A 25,627-nucleotide genomic window follows, 5' to 3' on the forward strand; every position below is an offset into this window, starting at 1 on the left:
ATTGAAGCGTATCTACTTGTTTCACTCTCCAGCGACCGTCGGGTGTGGTGCAAGTCATGAGCGTAAAGCGAACACCACCCAGCCGTACTGGCTCCCTCACAGATATATCTTCTCAATACGATTCATCATCGGACCATCAAATCACCTTTAGGAAGCGCAAAGGACCTGAACGCAATTGCAACTGCCATCAAGAACTACAAGAATTCCGCCGAGATATAACGTCTTTATTGGACAAACTCTCAAATTCGCAGGAGCAAACTTTAAAATGCATGAGAGAAAATATAACCGAAATGAAAATGCAGCTGAATGAAATCGTAAATTCAACGAACAACTTAAATACGGAGCAAAAAGCTATAAAAACTCAAATTGCGGACATTATAGACAAGAATAATAACACTGAACAGAAAATAAAATCCATTGAATCGGATATAAGTTTATTGAAGAACAATCCAACTGTAAAACCAGCCAATTCACAATCTTACGAGAATATACTACAAGAAATTCATGAGCGGAGTGTAAGGGCAAGGAATATAATTATAGTGGGGGTAAAAGAATGTAGATCTTTAACTGCCGAGGAAGCATATGTCCATGATAAATCTGAGGTGGAAAAGATAATAAATAATTTGGCCGAAAGATGTCCACAACCTTGTAAGATATTTCGTTTAGGTAAATACAATCCAACGAAAAATCGCAAAATAAAAGTATGTTTTGAATTGCCGGAAACAGCTAAACTCCTCCTACGCAGCAAAGGTAAGCTAACACCAGAATACAAGATTTATTCTGATCAAACAGTAGCCCAACAGAACTATTTCAAAAATGTAAAAAATGAACTAACTCAAAGAAAAGCGAATGGAGAACAAGACATCATGATTAAGTATGTTAAAGGAATACCTAAAATTATCACAGACAAAATGGCAAAAAACTAAAAAGCTCTCAAATTAAACAACATACGATTTGCGAAAATATGTCATATCAAGTGCTTAACAACTACCTGGATTTAGTAGAAGGTAAATCGAGATTAAACTTTTTTTACGCTAATGTTAGAAGCATTTGCAAGCCTGGTAAATTCGACGAACTTAACTGTATTCTCCACTCGCTAAAAAGAAGCGTACACATAGTATTATTGACAGAAACATGGTTCAGATCAAGCGAACAAGCTGAAAAATACTGCTTACAAAACTACACTCACTACTATAATATAAGAACTGATATGCCAGGTGGTGGTGTTTCTATATACGTCCACAATAATTTAAAACATGAAGTATCATTATCATCTTACTGCGAAGGAAATAATTTTCTATGGATACATCTATATAAATACGCATTAAACGTTGGAGTCATATATAAGCCGGGTCATACTTCCTTCAACAACTTTCTACAAATCTATGAGGAGCAACTTCTAAGAATAAAGAGAGCAATTGTCTTTGGAGATACAAATATTGACTTACTAGCAACTGACAAGAAAAAGAGGCAATATAAAGCTATGTTAACTGAAACTGGCTACAACATATTAAACAAGATAGATGCAGAACATTCTACCCGCGAAACAGCGACTACTAAAACAATAATAGACCATGTTGTTACTAATCTCAAGGAACGTAGTTTCCACTTTGCAGTGCTCGACTCGGCCTTGTCAGACCATAAAAATATTTATGTCGCACTGAAGCAGTACAAGCCTCCGCCTAAACAGCGAATACAATACAATGCTATAGATTACCACAAACTATATGACATGATCAAATCAACCAAACTTGATAACCAAATCAACGACTTTAATAGCTTATATGAATATATTAAAAAAATATTTACAGAAAGTAAAATAGTTAAATACAAAATACTTAATGAACCTAAAAAAGAGTGGATTAATAGACAAATAATATTAGAAATCAACAAGAGGAATGAATTGTAGAGCAAGCTAAAAGTTAATCCACAGGATGAGAAACTAAAAACTGAATATCTGAGCAATCGAGATAATCTAGCAGAAACGATAAAAAATACTAAAGATCAGTACTATTATACAGAATTTTCTAAATGCACAAATAAACCAAAAAAAATGTGGAAACTTATTAATGATCTAGCAAAGAATAAAATTAAAAATAACTGTGCTCCCCCAAACTTAAAAATTGACGATCAGTTAGTATCAGATCCTGTACAGGTATGCACGATTTTTAATAAGTTCTTCGTAAATATAGGCACACAACTTGCCAACAAAATTCCGTCACAGTTTCACACTAATAGCGACTCATATATACTTTCTAAGTTAGACTCTAATAACGGGCAACATAGCTTGTCTAGATTTGCACCTTGTACCGTAAAGGAAGTATCTAAAATTATAGATAGTCTAGACTCGAATTGTAGCGCAGGAATCGATGGTATAACTACTAAAGCACTAAAATCTATTGGCTTCAAAAATCTATTGCTCCAAAATTTAACAAACTGTATAAATTTGTTATTCAGTGAAGGACTATTCCCGCAAGCTTTAAAAATTGCTAAGGTCACGCCAATCTATAAAACCGGCTCTAAATCAGATCCAGGTAATTACAGACCAGTTTCAGTATTACCTACAATATCCAAAATATTAGAAAAGGTCATACACAACAGATTGAATGAATATTTATTAAAAATTAACCTATTATACAAAGGGCAATATGGCTTTCGTGCTAAATGCAATACGCTTAGTGCATGTGTAGATTTAGTAACTACAATAAGGTCACACATTGATAAAAAAGATATAGCGCTAGGCGTATTTATCGATTTAAAAAAAGCTTTTGATACCATAAGCCACTCTCTCTTGCTTAAAAAATTAGAACACATTGGTATAACAGGACCAGCTCTCAAAATTTTAAAATCATATTTACAAAATAGGTATCAGATTGTTCAATTTGGTAAATATGAAAGTAGTAGTGAACCAGTATCATGTGGAGTCCCGCAGGGATCGATCCTCGGTCCCTTGTTGTTTCTAGTCTATATCAATAACCTTCACCAGGCAGAACTACAAGGGAACCTAACTCTTTATGCGGATGACACCTGTTTGTTTTATTTTGGGAAAAACATTGACTCAATTATGCGTCAAGCTCAGCATGATATGAAAGTATTGGAAACGTGGTTCCAATATAATCTTTTGACTATTAATGCCTCTAAATCATCATATTTAATTTTCAGGGCAAAAAATAAAATAATAGCGCAACACCCAGACCTAACAATTAACGGTATAGCCTTACATGAAAGAACTCACGAAAAATACTTAGGACTTACACTAGATAACAAACTAACTTGGAGCGCGCACATTCAATACATTAGAAAAAAGCTTTCGTCTTTAGTTGGTTCACTGTACAACATCGCACGTTGCATTCCACGGAAGGCTCGTCTACTGATTTATAATTCCTTAGTCAAACCGCATCTACTTTATCTAATCGAAATATGGGGGTGCGCCGCTAAAACGAATTTAAAACCTATCCAGACCCTACAGAATAAATTAGTAAAAATCTTACATCATTATCACTATTTGACATCATCACGAACAATTTATAAAGAAACAAAAATCATGAACATTAAACAATTACATACATATAACACATGCATTCTTATATACAAAATCATTCATAAACTCACTCACTCGCACATAACCTTCACATTAAAATCTCAGATAAATAAATATGCATCACGTCGACATACCCACCTGGCAATACCTCGTACTAGAACAAACTATGGTAAAAATAATTTAACTTTTGTGGGAGCACAATTATATAACAAACTGCCAAAAACTGTAAGAGATGCGACTTCACTGGACATTTTTAAGAAAATATTGCGTGATCATATTTCCAATGACGATAAATATTACAACCAATAATAAATAAATACAATTTAATAAAAAAAAAACTCGTGTGCAGTTTTTAACTTGGACCACAACCCAAGCATTCTCATTGAGTTCGCATCTTACCTACAACCACGGCACTTTGCTCATTCTTTTTTTTTCTGTTTACCCGCACCGGGATTATTAGATTATTAATTTAAGTATTGTACTTAATTATAAGTTATTGTTCTCATGTAAGTGACAAATGTCTTCTATCAGAAATAAAGATCTTTAAACCTAACAAGCTGTAATGTATGTTGCTGGAGTTGGGCTTTTGTACTCATGTTTTTATGGACATTTACCATGTCGCCAAACGTCAAAACGTCCATGTATGATGTATGATGCAATCGTCGAATCTTCATAGAAGTTGAAACGAACTTCTTCACCATCTATTTAATTTTAATTGCTATAATAGCGCTATACTATTGCTAGTGCTATTTTATTAAGTTCTGAACCTGCATATGGGGATTTTTTGTGTAAAATGTTTTTAATGCCTGCCGCTAAATTAATTATTAACGGGTTGGAATTTTGAGATACTTTTGTAAGGTCAAAGTGACAGCACAGCTTCCTCGTAACCACTCTTTCTCATTATTAATTAAATGTTAATTCTGGCTTAAATTAGTATTGTTGTAGTGCAACAAGTATGTTAACGCACGCATTATGAAGTCGAAAGTAAATTAATTGTCTCTAATATTTTGTTTTGCACAGAAACTTATGGTGACGAAGGAACTCAGGCTAAGATAGCCAGACAAGTCTACTATAAGCTGCTGGTGCTGCAGGCGTTCTCCAGCGCTACAGCCGCTGTCGAAGGCTGCAAGAGGTGTTTGCTTAGTGCTGCACGGCTGCTTGTTGTGTGAAATGTTCGCCACTGAATGCTGCGGATGCTACCTGGCGCTAAAGGCCCTACCGAACGCTGCGTGCGCTACCAAGCGGCATTCTGTGCGTTGTTGGTGCTGCCGACGCTGATAAGCGCTGTCCTGCGCACCTGGCGCTAACGGGCGCTTACAGGCGCTGTTCTGCGCTTCTGGCGCTGTCGCGCGCTATGGACGCTACTGGCGTTGCCGGGCGCTGCCGCGCGCTATGGGCGCTGCTACACGCTATGGGCGCTGTGGACGCTGCTGCGCGCTATAAGCGTTGTGGACACTATCACGTGCCGGGCGCTGCCGCGCGTTATCGGCGCTGCGGGCTCTGTTGTGCACTGCTGCCATTCACTTTGGGCGATGCCGTGCGCTGCGAGCACTGTCAATGCTAACGTGTGCTGCATGGTCTACCGTGCAATGCTGGCATTAAGGGCGCTTCAAATGGAATATAAATTGTTCTTTGGTAAGGATGTGGACGTTTTGAATTTGAGCCTGGGTGAGTTATTGAATTCCTAATTAATGAAAAACTGTAAAAGAGTTCTCTCAAGTTTAGTACGGTGGGGTGGTACCGGTGTATGGACATTCTATAAGCGTTGGTGGCATGTGTTCAATGGAATCACCGATGTCTGTGGCACTACAGACGCTCGCGTTGTAGCTTTATAGGAGCTTGACGCTGTGTTGGACTAAACAAAGTGGTAATTGTGTTGAATTAATTTGGGACTTGCTTTTAGATGAAGTTTTTACTTTAATGAGAAAGTTAAGCCTTATTTCCTTTATTAAAACTTTTATTTTCCTTTTTAATTAAAAAAAAATAAAAGAACTAGGTTGTGTGAATCATAACCATGGATCACATGCTAAACTTTATTTATTAAAATGTTTTATTGAATTGAACTCGTTCGTTTCTTGGTTCATTTATTGAACTTGTGAATTTAAAAATACTTCACAGCATCGTTAAAAAAAAAGTTTAACATGTACTGTGTGTCATTTATATGAATAAAGTATGATCGTTTGTTCTACTATTCTTGTTCTTTGTTAAATTTGATGAAACTGTAAACATTAATTCTCATTATTTAGTGCGCCGTACTACTCCATGTAACATTTACATGGATGGCATGGCTTACTACCAAAACTTCAATGAACTACCTGTCATATTATTATTCGATGGTCTCTTTGAAAGGAAGTTTCGTACAATTTTAACAACTGCAGGTTTTGGTAAAATTTAAATTGTTCGTTTTTATACATCTAAATTGCGTACAAACATAAGTTTTGGTCAGGTACGGCCGAGCTCGTGTTGGTTCTAGATAAAGATAGGTGTTTTTCAAAACTTACCTTGTTTCTGACTTAACGACGAGAGATTGGTGAGTTATAAAGCGTTGATTGTTAAATGCAATATGTAGTGACGTCCGAAATTTGTGAATTGCCTCTTTCAGCAAGTCTGTGATATGCAACGCGTCAAACCTAAACTATAGTTTTGACAGGGGTGTTGTCAGTACTTGTCATGATCAAAAGTAGTGAGTATACTGTACTTCATTTTCAACATCACGACGTAAATGACCATTCACTTGTATTTCTTTACTCTGCATTCAACTATATTACACCGATGACATACAGTGCTATGTGTAGCCCAACCATCAAATTTTGGCATATGAGTTTCTACCTGTTAAGAGCCTGACGAACCAAGAAGCTTGTGTAAGCTGACTTGCACTATTTCCCTATTACACACTACTTTCGTGTAATGTACATAAACCATGTTGTAATAATTTATTCTCAATGTACAGGTATATGACACATTGGCATGTGGTGCCTACGCCGAATTGTACGTGCGCTGATGGTTGTGCACTATCCGCTGCAGGTCTGCGCGGGCGCTGCGCTGCCGAGTGCAGTGGTCCCTGTCACACGCTGTTGAGCGTTGCCATGTGCTGCGGGTGCGGCTTGCCCAATGCTTGTGAGCTGTACTAAAAGCTGCAGCATTGTGGGCGCTGTCGAGGGCCGATAGCCGGTGTGAAAACTGACGGGCGCTGCAGATTTTTTTTATTTTTCCTCCATGTGTATAATAAGCTAACGAAGTGCCTATGTTATACACATATGGGTAACCCATGATATGCGAACGACGTGCCTATGTCATGTGGTCATTTGTTTTTTTTTTTTTTTTTGTCTGTTAAACATATTTAGCTAACCCATGATATGCTAACGACGTGCCTATGTCATGTGGTCATTTACTTTTATTTTGTCTCTTATACACATGTGGGTAAACCCATGATATGCTAACGACGTGCCTATGTCATGTGGTCATTTACTTTTATTTTGTCTCTTATACACATATGGGTAACCCATGATATGCTAACGACGTGCCTATGTCATGTGGTCATTTACTTTTATTTTGTCTCTTATACACATGTGGGTAACCCATGATATGCTAACGACGTGCCTATGTCATGTGGTCATTTACTTTTATTTTGTCTCTTATACACATGTGGGTAACCCATGATATGCTAACGACGTGCCTATGTCATATGGTCATTTACTTTTTTTTTGTCTCTTATACACATATGGGTAACCCATGATATGCTAACGACGTGCCTATGTCATGTGGTCGTTTGTTTTTTATTTGCAGTACTATGTACCTAAACTATGCTAACGTCGTGCCTATGGTTTATGTCTAGTTGCGCGATTGTGAGTAACTATGCTACACAGTCATTACAGTGTGAAAACTGAGTATTCTATTTTTCGTTTTCTATTTTCAGACTTAAAAAGTAGAAATTTATGTCTATAAAACTCTACAATCAGCTGTGCGCAGACAGATGGTGAGGTTCTGCCTGGTGATTGAAGATGATGACAACACCACCGTGTCCGGGCGTGGCAACACCTCCGTCTACTACTTCAGCCAGGACTGTCGATGCACCTGTGCCTCTGCTGCATGCGTATGAGGCAGTTCCTGCATTTACGAGACGTCGATGGTCCATGAGAAGGATGTGTCGAGAACGCCACAATGTCAGGATGGCCGTGTTATAAATGGGAAACTACATAGATGTCACTACTGTGTCTAAAATGCTAAGCAAAGAGAATATAACCACTACGATGCTAAGCTGGCCGAATAGAAAGAAGAAATGGTTGATGACCTCGATGACGATAACAGGAATGACAGATGGGACAGATGTCTAAAAACTGTGGCGTGGTTATTGAGAATTGTTTCTTTAGAATTGGCTTATTGTTTATAGAAAAGCGTGTTGGATATGTCAATGTTGTAATATTACCGCACCATTAAATATTGTTCTGGTTTATGGTCATGTTTCCCCTAATTTATCTCCGATTCTAATAGTATTTTTTTTTTTAATAATTTCCAAAAACTAGGTATTTATTAGTAACGTACATTCAAACCCAGAATTATCTTAAGGAAAACCTAATTCCATACCACAGTCATCAGTATTTAAATAAAATACTAATGTAACCTTGACAGAGCTTATAAAATGCTAGGAATAACAAGAAAATAGTCATTGCCAATATATATTCTTAGGTTGATGTGAATGACCTAATATTTTCATTCTAAGAATTACTAGACTTTCAAATATAAAATGGTCTCAATAGATTTGGTTTAGTGTGCATTGTACAATACACACTCACACATACATATAAACATTGGTGTGAATTTTCATTCGTACGTGTATCGTTAAAAAGATAAAGATAAGTAGACATTACATATGTCTAATATTTATAATGGTAACACTGACTCAGCAACGGATAGATTAGCTTCCGTTATTGGTATTCGATCTATCGATATTTTGCCAACCAGATATCTAACTTTGACAATTTTAAATATGCAGAAGTCGTCCAATGTCTGTCTTTGATAGATAAATCAGTGGATAGATTGATTATTAATAATGGTCGTCAACCTGTTGGTCTGGAAGTGAGGGTATTTGCATTTACGGATATATTTCGTGTCAGACGCGTGCCGTTTCAGACAAAAAAAGTCCCCTATACATTGAGTATTGACGTATTTATATCCATCATAACACAGTCGTGTGTTGTTGAAAGAACCCCTCTGATGGTTTGAGTCTAGCGCCATCACCGCTACACCTATTTCTGCCTCATAAAGACAATGTCAAAGGCTGTTATGCTGATGTTTTAATTCGCAGGGTGTGGTATGTGTGAAACACTTTACCAGACTCCCACATAGTCATCATAGGTATGTATACTGTGTATATGGCTGATCTCAGGTAGGAGTCCAATTCATTCTACGATTGGTTTAAGATATCAATGGATGGTAGTGGCCACGGATCATCAATTGGAATGTGTACTCCTTTGCTATTTTTATATTTGAATAACCAAAACCCCATCCCCATTAGAGGAGTAGTTTTTGAAAAAATCGCGGATATAAGAATAAATATACATACGTACATACATAGGTGTTGTTTATATTATGGAGTAGCAGACGAGCATGCAGTTGACCTGATGGCAAGTGGCTACTACCGCCCATGGACATCTGTAATCGACTCCGGATAGGGTTAGATATTCGTGCCGAAAGTCGGCCACAGATGCGCCGCTACCCCTGAGGACTAAGCTGGAACGCCTCGGAAAAGTATCTCTCCCTTAACACACCCTTCAAACCAGAACACAGCACCGCTGTTATAAGGCAGAAATAGGTGTGCCGGAGGTAACGCCGGAGTCGAACCACAAAGGGTTCTACCACCTTCCACCTCTTCCACCTCTTTTTTGAAGTCGGTTAAAAAGTAACTAGGCTTATGTGGCTGATCTTAAATAGGTCTCCAGGTCTGAAGCTAATAATTATAAAACACTTCATCTATAGTGAAAAATCAGAGACAAAATCATATACAAAAATCCGAATTTTTTAAATTAATAAAAACCCGAGGCCCTCACAACCCATATCGCACGAAACGCTATATTTCGCTATCAGCTATACGAGCTACAATGTGTCGCACGCTGCGGCCATATGGTATTACCATTTATCTGGGTATGGAAATAGGTGACTAGAAGTGGCCAGATTTTTTGTGTAGTAAGGGAGAAAATAACCACCTAAAATAATGATTTTTTAATAATAATATAGAGCCCCAAATATTACAAGTGTACATTCAAATGATTTTAAGACACATAAATACAAACACAAGCTACTTAATTAGCACAAAAGTTTTATAACGCTCATGTACATGTCAAATTGAATGTAGAACTTTTTGGGACACAGTTAATTTTTAAGTATTCACATGAATGATTATTCTATTCATATCCTCCTCAGTATGTTTGCATTGATGATGTATTATATATGAATATCCAAAACTTACTCTGAGATATCACTTCTTGTGAGTTAGTAGGTCTAGAAATTTGCACAGATGTTTTTTTTTTATAACACGGACAGTATTGTACAATGTACATATATTCATTTTATTATTTTGTGAACCAAAATCATATGAATCAGATGAAATATTAAGCGCAAAAACAGTATTAATATACATATTATTATATAATTTTAAGACAAGTGCGAACACCACATATACATTTAATGTGCTTAAATACAAAGATTAATATACATATTATTATCTAATTTATAAGACAATTTGAAGAATTTGAAGGTGGTAGAACCCTTTGTGGTTCGACTCTGCGGCACCACCGCCACACCTATTTCTACCTAATAACTGCAGTGTTAGGTGCTGCTGTGTTCCGGTTTGAAGGGTGTGGTAAGGGCGAAAGACTTTTCCGAGGCATTCCAGCTTAGTCCTCAGGGGTAGCGGCGCATCTGTGGCCGACCTCAGGTAGGAATATCTAATCCTATCTGGGGTTGATTACAGATGTCCATGGGCGGCAGTAGCCACTTACCATCAGGTGGACTGCATGCTCGTCTGCTACTCTTATATTATAAAAAAAAAAGACAAGTGCGTACCAATTATTATGTCACTTCTAGCAACTTTACCACACGTTACCAGATGGTACAAATATTATTTTAACGCCTACTTTTTATAATTATGTGTACTTCGGTTAATTATCACGGTCTGTGAGCAAGATGCCGATGTTTCCCATGAATCCGTGGTTTATTTGTTTTGTTATGGCGTCAGCGGTCCTTTACCATGAACTTTGTATGGGGTACCGTACTAGGCATTGTTTGTTGACTTTTATGGTAACCTGTTATGGTATTTTATGGTGTTTGATGTTAAGTACTCGGTAGTTAAACGTAGCCAAGAATTAGTCATTTATTGTAAGATGAAAGTAGCAAACGTAAGAGGAGTTCATTTGATGGTAATGGGCCACATGGACATCTGGAATCAATTATACGTAGAACAGGGATTTTGTTTGAAACCGATCACAGCTGCGATGACAATCATGAGGTTTGCTGAGGACTAAGCTGGAACGCCTCGGAAAAGTCTGTCTCCCTTACCACACCCTTCAAAACGGAACACAGCAGCGCCTAACACTGCTGTTCTTAGGTAGAAATAGGTGTGGCGGTGGTGCCGCCGGAGTCGAACCGCAAAGGGCTCTACCATCTTCAAAAATCTCGTACTCGTACCATTGATAATATTATGATTCGAAAGTAATATGTTGTATGTTCGCACTATCGCTACTATTATACTCTACTCTATAGTTTTTATTTTTATTTTATTTTAATTGCCATATCTCAATTAAACTTAAAAAGCATAGTCGCAGAAACCATAAGCATCAGTTATTAAACTAGAGCCATTTAGTCATTCGATTTAAAAACGAAGTGAACGATAATCTAATAAGAACCAGGGGGGTTACTACCATCTCTTAAAACAATATTATATTAATCATACTTTTACTTTTTTTTGCAGGAAATTTAACTTTTTAAGCAAAATATGTCAATTTCAGTTGGTATTATACAATGGATAAGCGAAAAAATAATAAGGGTTTAAGTTTGTTTAACTGTGTATGACGGAATATTTTACTGTTTTAAGGAGGAAATAAAAGTTTCCTGAACTTTGATGGTTTTTAAAAGATGGTAGGCCCTCAGTGCTAATATTTAATCATTTCTTTAACAATCATATACTATGAGTTAATATTACGTGCCTATGTAATAGGTTCAGCTAGCTTCACACATGTATACAGCTAAATAATTTCATGGAATAAATTAGTACAATTATCTAATCACACAGGATCGGAGTACAGCAGTATCGTATTATACTGATGCTAATTACACACATAATAACATGATATTGTGTATGTAATATATGGTAGAATATTATGTAACGCATAGGAACGGAAAAAATCTGTACCTTTTCATATACATATATTGGAGGTAAATTCGAAGGTACCTTTGTGCATCGAATCCAGAGGTACTACCGCCACACCTATTTCTATCTTATAACATGCTTTTTAGCGTATGGAAAGGGAGACATCCGAATCGTTCCTTAGTCTCCAGGGGCAACAACGCAAATCTGGCCAACCTCAAGTAGGGATCTATTCTTACTCGTATATGGAGTTGATTACGTATGTCCATGGGTTGTCCATGGGCAGTTGTCACTTACCATCAGGTAGAATGCAAGCTTGGTTGCTATTTCAACACTAAAAAAATCACCACGAAGAATTATTTTGTTTATAGTGTAAACATTTGTAACTTTTTGTTTAGCTTTAATATGAGATAAAAGAAACACACGATTAATTAACTAATGCTTAAATTAGTTTAAACGACGCCACAGCTATTCCACATATATCAGGGACGGCCTATTCCGTCACTATTCGTGAAATTGTCATTTATAACTATCGTATGCGACAAATTGTCTAACACGCCCACAATTAACCGTTATGAGGCCCTTGTTCTACTAAAAAACATTTTTAATAATAAATAATCATGCTAAAATTTATCTATATATTTTAATAATATCTAAATTTATTTATTAAAAAAATTCAATTTTATGAACGAATAATCGTATAAAATATATGTACTTAGTTATTACATTTCAATAAAGCGCAACTTTTATTTGAAAATCATTTAATAACACAAAAAACGTCAAAAAAAACCTTAAATTTTTAAGTCCACATAAAAATAAGAAAAACATAGTAATTTTAATGTTTAGTTTGATAACATAATCCTATTAATAAGTACTGTGCATTTTATACATACTAAGTTAAAAAACTAGAAGTTTTAATATCGAATGCGATAAATCATACACTCATTAGGCAAACTACAACACAAAAAATACAGGCGATATTTTCCATTATTGTGTCTAAAAATATTATTCAAAATGATTGTTTTGAAGTTCTTAAGTCCTCGTTTATTCGCTTACGGTGAAGCAAGTTCATTTGTCAGATAGATAGTAAGTTTTTGCGTGTGGTCGAGTTACAAAAGTATCGTGTTTCCTTGTGCAAACAACTGTTAATTGTTGGCCTAATCAATTCTGTGAAACGCACGTGGCTTGCTTGTGTGGTATGTTTGGACACTTGACATGCTTACAGATAAAATGTCATTTTTTATAAATACTTGAGATATTGACACGGAATTTACACTCAAGAAAAAATAATGGACGTTAATATAGATTTTTTGATACCTAATTATCGAAATCATTTTTTTTATAACATAGGAGTAGCAGACGAGCATGCAGTCCACCTGATGGTAAGTGGCTACTGCCGCCCATGGACATCTGTAATCAACCCCAGATAGGATTAGATATAACGCCTAACACTGCTGTTATTAGGTAGAAATAGGTGTGGCGGTGGTGCCGCCGGAGTAGAACCACAAAGGATTCTACCACCTTTAATCATTATAGAAATTTTAAGGCAAAGGTATAATAATAACGATTTTTATATACAGAGCAAAACAGTAAGATTTTAATGTGTCATGGGTGCCACGAAGACATTAATACACAAATATACAGACTCAGAAAAAAAAATCATCTTAGATATGTCTGGCCGGAGATCGAACCTGGAACCCATTGCATGTCAGATGTTATGATAACCGCTCTGACATGCGGGTCATCTATGATAAAAAAACGTGACTTTTTATTAACTAACATATGAGAAACATAGACCAGGCTTACTCTTTGTATATGAGAGTGGGAATTCTTTTTACATCTATTGTAAAAATTCCCTGTCATAGTGGTCTGGGAATATCCTGGTAGGAATTTCATTCCACAATATGTACCGTGCGCTCAAAAATAGGGCAAAACATATTGCATCGGTCATTGTTCTAGGCACTGACGAATTGCAAGTGCTCTGAAGCTACAAATATCTGTCAGTTATAGGATGGGTGACCTAGTAGCAAATCCATTTTCGTGTTTTAAAAGACACTAGCAATAGGTAACAATGGTAATGATTTCAAACACAGCCACTCAACCAAGAGGTTCAAATCCCAGACACGCAGATCAGATTTTTCAAAGTAATATGCATATTAGAAATTAATTATCATTCGCTAAAATGGCGAAACAAAACATCGAGAGACCTACACGTCAGAGGTTTCTTTAAAAAATCTGAATTCAGACGAAAATATAAACACAAAACAAACAATCAACACAAAACAACGACAAAAAATAATATGGTAACACTAAGAATATTTATGGCTTGCAAAAGGACTATAGACTTTTTTTGTCAAAAAGCTCTAAATGATGATTGCTCTTACAACTGTATTTCACAGGCGGTTTTTAATTTGAAGTACCTAGATAAGACTTTTTGCAACCTGTCCTCGAAGTTGATGTCAAACTAATTTATGATTCATGAGAAATGAAAAGATAAATTTAACACTTCGGGCTTTCCTTTTCTATAATTTATGTTAGGCGTTGATGCAAATATTAAGATGGTGTCAGATAAGTTTCACAGAAATTCAAAAATGTGTTTCAATAAAAAGATATATGAACACAAAAATCAATTTTTGGTGCAACCGCAAAAAATGTTTAAATTTTACACAATAAAGTTATTACAATTTTTATTTAAAAAAATATGTCACTGATAAGAATAATTGTACCTACGCATTCTTTTAAATTAATTATTATTTACACATTATTTTTTAAAAAAATGAACGCATATTTTAAAATTAAAAAATAAATATAACAATATTTTTTATCAAAGAATATAATATTTAAAAAATATTTTAGACAATTTTAAAGCAAATTTCGAGCGCATCTAAGAATAAGCGTCGGCGTCGTTACGACTTTTGTTTTACTTTCAGACCCATTCTCTTCTATATTCGTGCGAACGTTGAACCCACCGCGGCTACGGATGCGCCCTGAAGGGCAATTAGAATATTTCTATGCCAACTTGGTATGAAGCGCAGAATTCTTGGGTACTACGGCATTACCTCTACGCCTATTACTGCATTAGAATGTCATTCCAAAAAATGCGAGGTATCTTCTATCGATGTATGTCAAATTGATTTGTTAATTAAAATCAAGCAATCCTATTAGTGTAGGTATTTCACGCCGTATTTTTTATTGGGACAGTAATAAGTTGATGATGATGATGATGATGATTTCACACGTTTTTATTGCTTAAATTCCTTGGACGTTTGTGTTAGAAAGACTTCAAAGGAAATGTTAATGTAGTTTTAACTTATCCTCAGGGGAAACAAAGACTTCAAGATGCTGATGTAATGATGTAATAAAATGTATTTAATGATTCCCAATTTCTTTATCTACAATAATAATATAATATTATAAAGAGGAAAACTTTGTTTGTTTGTTTGGTTGTAATGAATAGGCTCAAAAACTACTGGACTGAGTTTAAAAATTCTTTCACCATCGGAAAGCTACATTATCCACGAATAACATAGGCTATATTTTATATATATTAAATAAACAGATTTTGAGACGGAACAAAGTTTACCACGTCAGCTAGTATTGTAATAAAAATTGTAATGACAATTTTTTTAGCAGTCAATATAAAAGTGTAATTATCTAAGTTCTTTCATTACAGGTACCTGCAACGTGTTTAATTAAATGAAAACGTTTTAATTTTTTATGTGGTGCAATTAAAATAAGTATTCCCTCATTTAAAAAGTGGAAAATAGTATTTCACTGGAATTTTTCGCAACGAAGAGATGTCATAGTTTTCGCCCAAAAATATTTTTGGTTGCAACATGCAACTTTATTAGCGGGACAAAATCTCTTTAAACTTTTCAAGGTTTAACTGCTACAGGAGTACAGCGTACCAGACGCGTGCCATGTCAGGGAAAAGTATTCTCATATAAAATGTGTATAACGAAGTTATATGTACCATAATAATGCGAAAAAAATATTTATAACAATATAGGAGTAGTCAGAAGAACATGCTGTCTACTTGGTGGTAAATGTCTACCGCCCATGGACATCTGTAATCAACTTCAGATAAGATTAGATTCCTACCTGAGGTCAGCCACAGATACGCCACAACCCCTGAGGACTAAGCTGGCACGCCTCGGGAAATAAGTTCTCCCTTACTATACCTTTCAAACCAGAACACAGCAGCGCTTAACACTGCTGTCTTAGATAGGTATAGTATAGGAAAATATGACATTATCTACAACGGTCCATGTCTGACACGTCCATTGCCTATCCGTACGAGCCATTTTTTTTATTCAAAATAAATTCTTTACACAGTACTTTTTTAATGTCAATACAAGTACCGCTACTTCACAAAGTGTTTCGTTATGAAGAAGAAGCGGAGAAAGAAACTCCAAAACACACATCTTTTAAAAAAAGATAAAGCCCTAAACCGTTCTAAGAAGCAACAAGCAAAAAACTAGCCGTCTTAAAAATCGTAATGTTTATAGTTGTAGATTTATTTCTGGATCTACATAACACATTGATTTGACCGGCCTACGCATATCACACATACCAGAGCGAGAGAAATAGGGTATGAGAAAAGGGAAAGTAGGTAAAATGTGCACTATATTGCTTTCTGCTTCTTTCTTTGTCTTTTCCATATCCTTTGAAGGTGCTGTGGAAGCGTCCCATAATCCGTATATATAATACGAGCTTTTGCCCGCGGCTTCGCTCGCGTTACGAAGTAATATTTTCATCCCCTATTTTATTCCCTTGGGGGAAGAATTGACCAAAATCCTTTCTTAGCGGATGCCTACGTCATAACATCTACCTGCATGCCAAATTTCAGCCTGATCCGTCCAGTGGTTTGGGCTGTGGGTTGATAGATCACTATGTCAGTCAGTCACCTGTGAGTTATATATATTTAGATTAAACCTTAAATGATTGTGTTTGCAAAACTCAAAAGGAATTCACATTGAGCTTCGAACTTGAAAATTTACATTTTGTAAAACGTTGAATTTCTTTATATGACTTTTTTTACAATATAGGAGTAGCAGAGGAGCATGCAGTCCATCCTTTGTTAAGTGGCTACTGCCGGTCATGGATATCTGTAATTAATCCCAGATTAGGTAAGATTCCTAAATGAAGTCGACCATAGACGCACCCCTAAGGAGTAAGCTGGAATGCCTTAGGAAAGTATGTCTCCCTTACCACACTCTTCAATCCAGAACACAGCAGCACTACTGTTATTAGGTACAAAAACGTGTGGCGGTGGTGCCGCTGGAGACGAACAGCAGATGGTGCTACCACCTTAGATTTTTAACCACCGACTATTTTTAAATACTTCATTATTTACTTACTTATTTACTTTTAATATACCGACTGCAGACTGTAATGTCTTTCAAGCATATGTATTTCCTTCCACAGCGCGTAAAATAAAAAAATAATATATATTTTAGGAAACGACCATAACAGGAACCTGTCCTTTATTATGAGTTCTAAACAAATTTATCGCTATTCGTAGCTAGTTTATGGTGAAACAATTCCTTATATCAAGTGTTTGAGCAGATCAAATGAATTCGGTTCGCAAATCGAATATTTAATTCAAGTGCACTGAACTTATTTAACTGATTAAAAGCCTTTATGAACTGTTTTGAAGATTAAAGCTACCAAAATAACATTCATTAATTAATCTGGGAACTCATTTCATGTCATACATTTGTTCTTAAGAGGGTAATGGATTTTGTCTACACTAATATTATTAAGAGGAAAACTGTGTTTGTTTGTTTGGTTGTAATGAATAGGCTCAATGAGTCCTGGACCGATTTAAAAAAATCTTTCACAATTTGAACTACATTATCTACAAGTAACATAGGCTATATTTTATATGAAATATATTTGATAAATACATTTTGAGGCGGTACAAAGTTTGCTGGGTCAGCTAGTTACATATAATTTGAGTTGAATTGATGTGACAAACATTTATGTCGTCGTCTACTCATTATTGCCCCACTGCTGGGAACGGATTTTTTATAAAACTTAGAGGTATTGTGGACATAGTGAAAAACATAACACACGTTTGAGATTACTTTTAACAAATCTCATATATAAAAATGATAATGATTTTTAATACACACAAATTCTGAAAATTAAGAGGTTGGGATTGAACCTCACACCCTCAAAAGCTTCTAACCACTAAGCTATACTCCTTTAATAAGATTAAATGACAATAAGACGGACATACGCTCTAAATAATAAATTCAAAGAGATACAGTCCGTCAAATAGTAAAATTACCTTATATGAACTCTATAAAGCAACTTTTAGTCATGCAGTCCACCTAGTTATAGTTTGCGCCAAACTGCTGGTCCGCTCTGAAGTTGCGAGCAGGTATAGTCATACAATTTGCTATGGCAACACGATTCATTTCTATGTTCAGAGCGGACTAGCAGTTTTACCCGGACTATACCTGGTCTTTGCCATCCATGATCAACTGTAATCTAATATCGGTTACAGATCCGTCACTTAAAGATTCTGAGGACTTAAATGCCTCATGCATCGACATAATTCCACACAAGCTTTTAATGATTCACGGGCGAACAATGCACAGTATAAATATTTCTACAGTGACAGATGCCACTTACCACCAGATGGACAGCATGCTGATTTGCTACTTCTAAAACACATAAAAAATTGTGACCATTGAAGTGGTGTAGAAGCACGATTAATAACTTTTTACCCACCTCGCTCGCAATAACTTATACACACATGTGTAAATATATTCCCTTTCAAATCTTTTATCCCTCAAAAACAAATCATTCGAAAACATCCCGCTAAATCCAATCAGACATAAAAATAAGAACGGAAGTTCGTATCGATACGAAGAGAGCTTTATTTTAAGCTTTTTGACTCAGTATGTTTTAAAATTCCGAGCTTTATGGTTTCGAATACACATACTCATATTTTACGTTTGAGCTGATGCTAGAATGGAAAACTTGTTATAAATCATAATATTTCTTTCTACATGTTTTTAGTTTTGATTTGTGAAAAGCCAAATCACCCTTTTCTTTAGAAATTCGATGAAAAACAGATTATGAATAAATGCCTATGTATTTTGTTAATCGTTGATCTATTTAATATCAAAACTTAGATTTATGTCAAATAATTTACGCTGAAATTATTTTTAAAATTTAAAACTGTCAAACATTCGGATTTTGATACTTTACAAATATTTAAATTTAGGCCAGTTCTTTCAAATGTAAAGCATTTTTAAAAAGTCAATTTGAAGACACAAATAACGCATTAGAACATTTTTAATGAGCTTAGAGCAATTGTAATGAAAAATAAATACCATTACGTAAATAAAAAGAAATTTTCCCGAATTTACAATAAACAAAAGCATAAAATACACATTTTTGTTACCAACAAAACAATACAAACATTCCAAATAAACAATTACAACTTTACAACAATTTTATTTTTAACCGCTCTAAATACTGGCTACGGAACGAACGAAACAATTGAATTTGGAACGCCGCTGATTCATTTAAAAATCGAATTTGAGCCAACTTACCCAAACAAGGCAAACACTAAACAGCACAATTTCGTTCAAACAACACTTTCGATCATTTCGATCGGATCGTTCTTACTTTGAATTTCGAACGCGGGTCGATCGCGTCGGGTGAGTAAACGGACTAACACGTTTACGAATTCTGTGGAATATTTTTAGAATACGCCCCCTTATTGTAGATCAGGGTTTCGACCACGTGGTTTCCGTTCGAGGGTTAAGGAACTTGACCACGTGTGGGAATGGGGGATGTTGGAACCTATTTATATCATATCCCACAAGGGTTTACTAATGATAAGAGGATTTCGACAAAAACAATGAAGATAGTGTTTGAAGATCCCGCTTGGAAAGTTGCCATACTTACCTGTAGCCAAAAGTGGTATTAGCGTACGTTCAGGTAAAAGAAGGACAGGCTAGGGTTATACAGCAGTGAAGGGGTTAACACAATATATTGCATTAAATTGCGCTAAAACAATTAATATAATACAATACCTTTTGCAATTATAACAGCGTAAGTGTATACTTTACACTTTTGCACTTTGCCATGAACTCGAGAAAAATAAATATCAATAAATTAGGGGTGTTTAATGAATAAAATAAATTCTCTCTCAATGCGTCACTACTTTCTTTTAACGATATTTATGGTAAAATAAGCGCCAATGTTGCATACGATCGTTTGGCACTTTTTAATATTTTGTTGGTAAGTGAGTTACACTTTTTGGCACCTACGTTATAATACCAAAGGTGCAATTTTTTATTATACTTGAGTGCCAAGAGTGGTATTAGTGGCAGAGGTGATTTACATTAAGGTACAATGAAAAATGATAGGACTATAGGACAGTGAAAGGGTTTGTGGTAGAAGGAAGAGTGTGGAAAGACAACCGCTATGGATACCTTACCTATTGCTCAAATAATATCTGAAATTTTCTCTTTTAATTTCTATGAAAAATAATGAAAAAACAACTGTGTCACAAGTTTTTCAAAGTGCCTATTACTACATACGTTGCCTACATGAACCTTAACTTTTCTATTTATAAAAGAAAACCCTATTGGCACTAACGAAACGTTGTAAAAACTTATCTAAAATTTTGGCATATGGCTAGGAAGTATCTGTTTTATATTGCGTAATACATGTGAACTAATATTTCATCGTATGAATCATACGAGCATGTCTGGACTTGTATGTACTGAAATCACTTCGAAACCGAATTGTAATGTTAAAAAAATATGCTTAATTGGTGAAATATAAATTATTATTTAACGCTTAACGTGTGACGATGGTGCCCCCAAAGTCAACCACAAATGGTTCTTCCGCCTTAAAATTTAAGTAAAAATAATTAACAGTGTATAATATTTCAAAATTGTCAGTTTGTAACTTCTAAATAAGTTTGTCACTTCGAATGTAGCTTAAGTTTCTGAAAGTGAAAATATTTCAATATTTTTTATATATAATGTTTATATTATACCAATAAAATTGAAAACTATGAGAGAGCGGACTAGCAGTTTGACGCGGACTATCATCATCATCAACCCATTATTGTCCCACTGCTGGGCACGGGTCCCCTCTTAGAATGAGAAGGATTAGGCCATAGTCCACCGCGCTGGCCAAGTTCGTATTGGTAGGCTTCACATACCTTTGAGATTTTTTTAAATCTCTCAAGTATGCAGGTTTCCTCACGATGTTTTCCTTCACCGTTTAGCGTGTGATAATTAATTCCTAATACACACATCATTTCGAAAAATCAGACGTGCGTGCCTGGCATTTGAACCTCGGACTCCTCGATAGAGATACCGAGTTTCTTAACCACTACGCTACACTGCCCTATGACGCGGACTATACATTCTACTAAAATACAAATAGAAAATATTTCTATTACACTACATTCTAATAGAGAAATAGGAAACAGTTCTGGATATAGGAAGTAGTTTTCAATACTATTGGTATAATATAAACATTATATACAAAAATATACTTCCATATTTGTATCGACAAACTTGAATAGCTGTTAACATGAAGTTCTTACACACCGTTGCATTTATATATAAAATGTTTTATAACCTTTTTATCCTAAAGTTTTTACGAGCGCAAATGGAAATTTTATTTTCTTCCCTAATAATAAATATTACACTGAAGTGAGTAGTGCGGCCAAGTTTAGCTAGCAACATATAAAGATATTACCTTAGATGAGATGATGCCGGAGTGGAACCGCAAAGGGTTCTACCACCTTCAAAATTAATAAAAGATTAATAACAGCCAACAAAATATAGTTTGATGATCACTGAAACTCAAGAGCAATTTGGTTTGAAGGTAGAGAATACTTTGTGGTTTGACTCCGGGACCACCACTGACACACCCTATACTACCTAATAAAAGGAATGGTCTGCACTGTAGTGATCTGGTTTAAAGTGTGTTAAGGGTAAAATGTGTTAAGGGTGACATGTTATCCGAGGCTAAGTTGTAAGTCTTCAAGGATCGCAACGCATCTGTGGCCCACCTCAGATGAATGTTATCTGGGCTTGATTACCGATGTTCATGCACCAAGTGGACTGCTCATTTGCCTCCTAAAGAAAGTTGCAACGCTTCATTTAGGTAAAGTTTTCTCATGGTATGGTAGTAGGTTATGGTAAAGTAGAACGAAATATTTGGTTGAAATTAAACTACTTATTAAGTAAAGTCAGCAGAGGCACTGCCGAAATTCCTTTAAAATACATGCATATAAAAGAACTAGTTAACACAAAATAAAATTTCAACGTCCAAAAACCGCATATTTCGGACGAAACGCATTTCCGAGCAAAAAGTGTAAAACGAGCACAAAATAAGCATAAAACGAGTGCAAAATAAGCATAAAACGAGTGCAAAATAAGCATAAAACGAGTATACAATAAGTATAAAACTAGTGCAAAATAGGTGCGAATTGTGTGAAAAAATATGTTCGTTACCTTATGCCGATTTTAATTCCTGATGTACACGGGATTTACGCAAAAGGTGCAAATGTCTGGCTTTCGTTTTGTCCATTTTGCGTCGTCTCCCGCTAAATTTGTCCGCAGTGCTGAACTGCTGCCTTTTTTCTCTTCGCGGCAAATGAAAATCTAAATTTTAACCCTAATGTGGGGAGAGTAAAGCGCATATTGGATCTTAATGAGTAAGAAGGAATCGCGTTTTCCTTGCTGTAAAGTCAAATAAGAGCAAAATTACTTTGGCGTCTAAATTAAGAATATCTATCTTTTTTTGGTTCGATTTAGCGGTTCGACATGAATCCTTTGCAGGCTTAATCAAGACGTTTAAATGTTTTTAAGTCTAATGAGGCTGTAGAAAACATCGATAGATTCCGAGTTCACAATTTATACAGTTCGTTCAACGGTAGCTTTCTTGTTTCATTTTTTATTTTTCTTTTTTTACGTCTACTTTTATATAATTTATACCAGTATTCAACATTTAGTAACTTGCATAAAATTACTCGTCAATAATTAAAAAAAGTTGCGTTTCCAGGACTTATAACTTAATTTTGCATTACAAAAGTATATTAAATTAAACCAGTTAGCTTAGTTAGTTAGATATAGCTATGTGACTCTTGTAAAGATGGGGCTTACTGTGGCTACCGCATTAGCCCATGTGCTTTGGCGCAGTATATGAATAACTTCGTAGCTGCTACCCGCTATCCAGAATTTAATCCTATCTACATGGAGGAAAGGTATTTATAATCTACTCAACTCTAATAAGGAAAATGTATATTATACTGGAAGAATGACATAATCATACATACGAGTACATGTTAAGTATGAATAGTAAAAGATCTGAAATTTCTAACGCCCTTAAGCTCGTTGTCAATAATGAATCTATCCAATTGTCGCCTACAAAAGACCAAACTTTCACCATCTTTAGTGCGCATAAATTGTCAAACTTCGATCGTTGATATGCGATTGGATACAATTATTTGAATTATTATTAATAACGTTAGATTTTAATAAATTTATAGTACAAGATGTAAGAATAGAAATAGGATCGAAATTATTTAATTTGATAACTATAACACAATTCAAAACATTTTTTAATTAAGTAAAATTATGAAGTCTTCATTTCAAGTTCAATTCACCACCTTATAGAAAACTTTAATAACTACGCAAGTAAAAAGTCATAATAACCCTATTTCTAACTCAAAATGCGACATCATACTTTAACAGAAACAATATATAACTCAACACTTGTCACGTCTAAGAATACGGACAAATTGTTCAGATATCATCTCGTATTCATTTCAACATTTCATTACAACAAAACTGTCAAGTAATTAAGCTAATTGGCCATCCAACCTGCTGTAATTTATGTTCGCGTCTAAAGTTCCCAAAATTTATGGTAATGCCCACATTAGTAAGCGGAAGCGGGTACATAAATAAACGCTAAACGCTCTCGCATTCATAATTTTATAGCCGCGCTAGGATTCTGTTGCGTATGACAATATGGGATTAAACGTTTGTGTAGGATACTATTTACATGTGGATTGTTTAAACAAATTAAAAGTTTGATCAAACAAATTGAAGGGTTATCCCTTCAAACATCAGTTCCACGTCACTAATTAATGTATAGGTATTTAAAAACTCTTGATTTAAAATAATTAATAAAATTTACTGAATAAGTACGAGTAATTAATTTTTTACCTGTAATGTTAGTTGTAAATGTCATTTCAATAAATAAATAAAACTTTATAAATAGAAAAAAAAATATGATAAAAAGAATGTTTTAGTAGTTATGGATTTTACAATAAAATCAGATATAAATTTGAAATATTAATATTTCTTTTCATAAAATATTTGTATATTCAAATGTAGGCATAAATTAACCCACAATTTCATTTTTATCAATTTATTTCAAATGAATTATTTCTTTGAATAAATTACGAGTAATAGATGTGCATGAATTTATTAAATTCTCAAAATAGCAATTCGAGTACATTTTAACATAAGTTATGCGACACATAATTTCATTTAATTTCTTTTATCTTTCACCCGCTTAAAATACGAACTAAAAGTACAGTGAAAACTCAATTCAATTTAAAATTCAAATATTTTACAAATAGGTAAATGTTTATGTATGAACAGCTGTTGAAGCTTAGGCAGACCCAGATTCGGTTATAAATAGATACACATAAAGGTGTCGGTATTTTAAAAGCTTGCTTTAAAAGGATGCTTTTATTTATCTTATACTTTTGTGATTGAATGAATCGCCTCATTCATAAATATCTGAGAAAATGTTTGTGTTACCAAACGTAGTTCAGACTGTTTTAAACTTTATTTATAAGCTGTTTTTAACTTGAAGCTGACTATAGATTGTGATGTCTTTTTAGGTATAGATCTTGATAAATTTAAAGCCATAACCATGTTACCTGAAGTTCGCCGTCGTTTCTGAATTATGTTGCAAAAATCGTTTTAAAAATATGTAAAAGTAAAAGAAATATGTTACAACTAGACTAGGTATGTTACGTAAAACTTCGGGGAAATAATCCCACCTGTTATAAAATGTTACATAATATAATATTGAAAACATTATAATATAAAAAAAGATTATTCGGTGCTAAGCATTATGCAAATGCATTTTACAAACTTTTCGTATATATTTTTAAACACTGCACAATTATAGCAGAATAATAAAACACGTTTTTGTTAGACTATTCAGCTAAAAGTGCATATTTGTATTTCAGCAAATATATTGTAATAATTTTTAAAAATAATATTTTAATATCGCAAAATAACGCTTGCAAAGTTATAATTAGTGTGTCAGTGTCACTTTTATAAAGAGTTAGCAAATTCTAAGTAAAAGCTGGCTAGTTTGTTGCATACTTTTATAAATAAAAGTTTGCTATTTAGTCTTGCTTCGCTAAGACCAAAATAGATTTAAACTCTCGAAGAAAATAGAGAAACAAACTAAGCTATCGATTGGGGTACACGAGTTACCTTAACTTACAATGCGTTATTTAATTATGGTAGAACTCCGTGCTTCAAAATCAATGACACAAACCTAATATATACCGTATAATGAGGTTCATCGCAGGACTGACCTCATGTGTGACATTAATTTTATTTGGGGTTGATTACAAATGTCCGTGGGCGACAGTGACTCCTTACCATTTGGTGGACAGCATACTTATTTATTTGCTACTTAAT

The 25,627-nt window shown here is 34.8% G+C and overlaps 1 protein-coding gene across 4 annotated transcripts in view; it reads right to left on the bottom strand.

The window, feature by feature from the left end:
* Positions 1 to 25,627, bottom strand: part of LOC140745850 (irregular chiasm C-roughest protein) — a 132,065-nt gene that overhangs the window by 47,122 nt on the left and 59,316 nt on the right. The window contains exon 1 of one of the 4 annotated variants that reach the window (XM_073077777.1): positions 19,475 to 19,601. The exons of the other annotated variants lie outside the window; for them this stretch is intronic. The gene's annotated coding sequence lies outside the window, so the exon portion shown is untranslated. Of the gene's footprint in view, positions 1 to 19,474; positions 19,602 to 25,627 lie in introns of those variants that run through there. 4 annotated transcript variants of the gene reach the window in all.

This window comes from Epargyreus clarus, unplaced genomic scaffold (genome assembly GCF_041222505.1).
Source record: "Epargyreus clarus isolate Ecla_fem2 unplaced genomic scaffold, WU_Ecla_fem_2.2 ptg000011l, whole genome shotgun sequence".
In the NCBI taxonomy this organism is placed as follows: domain Eukaryota; kingdom Metazoa; phylum Arthropoda; class Insecta; order Lepidoptera; family Hesperiidae; genus Epargyreus; species Epargyreus clarus.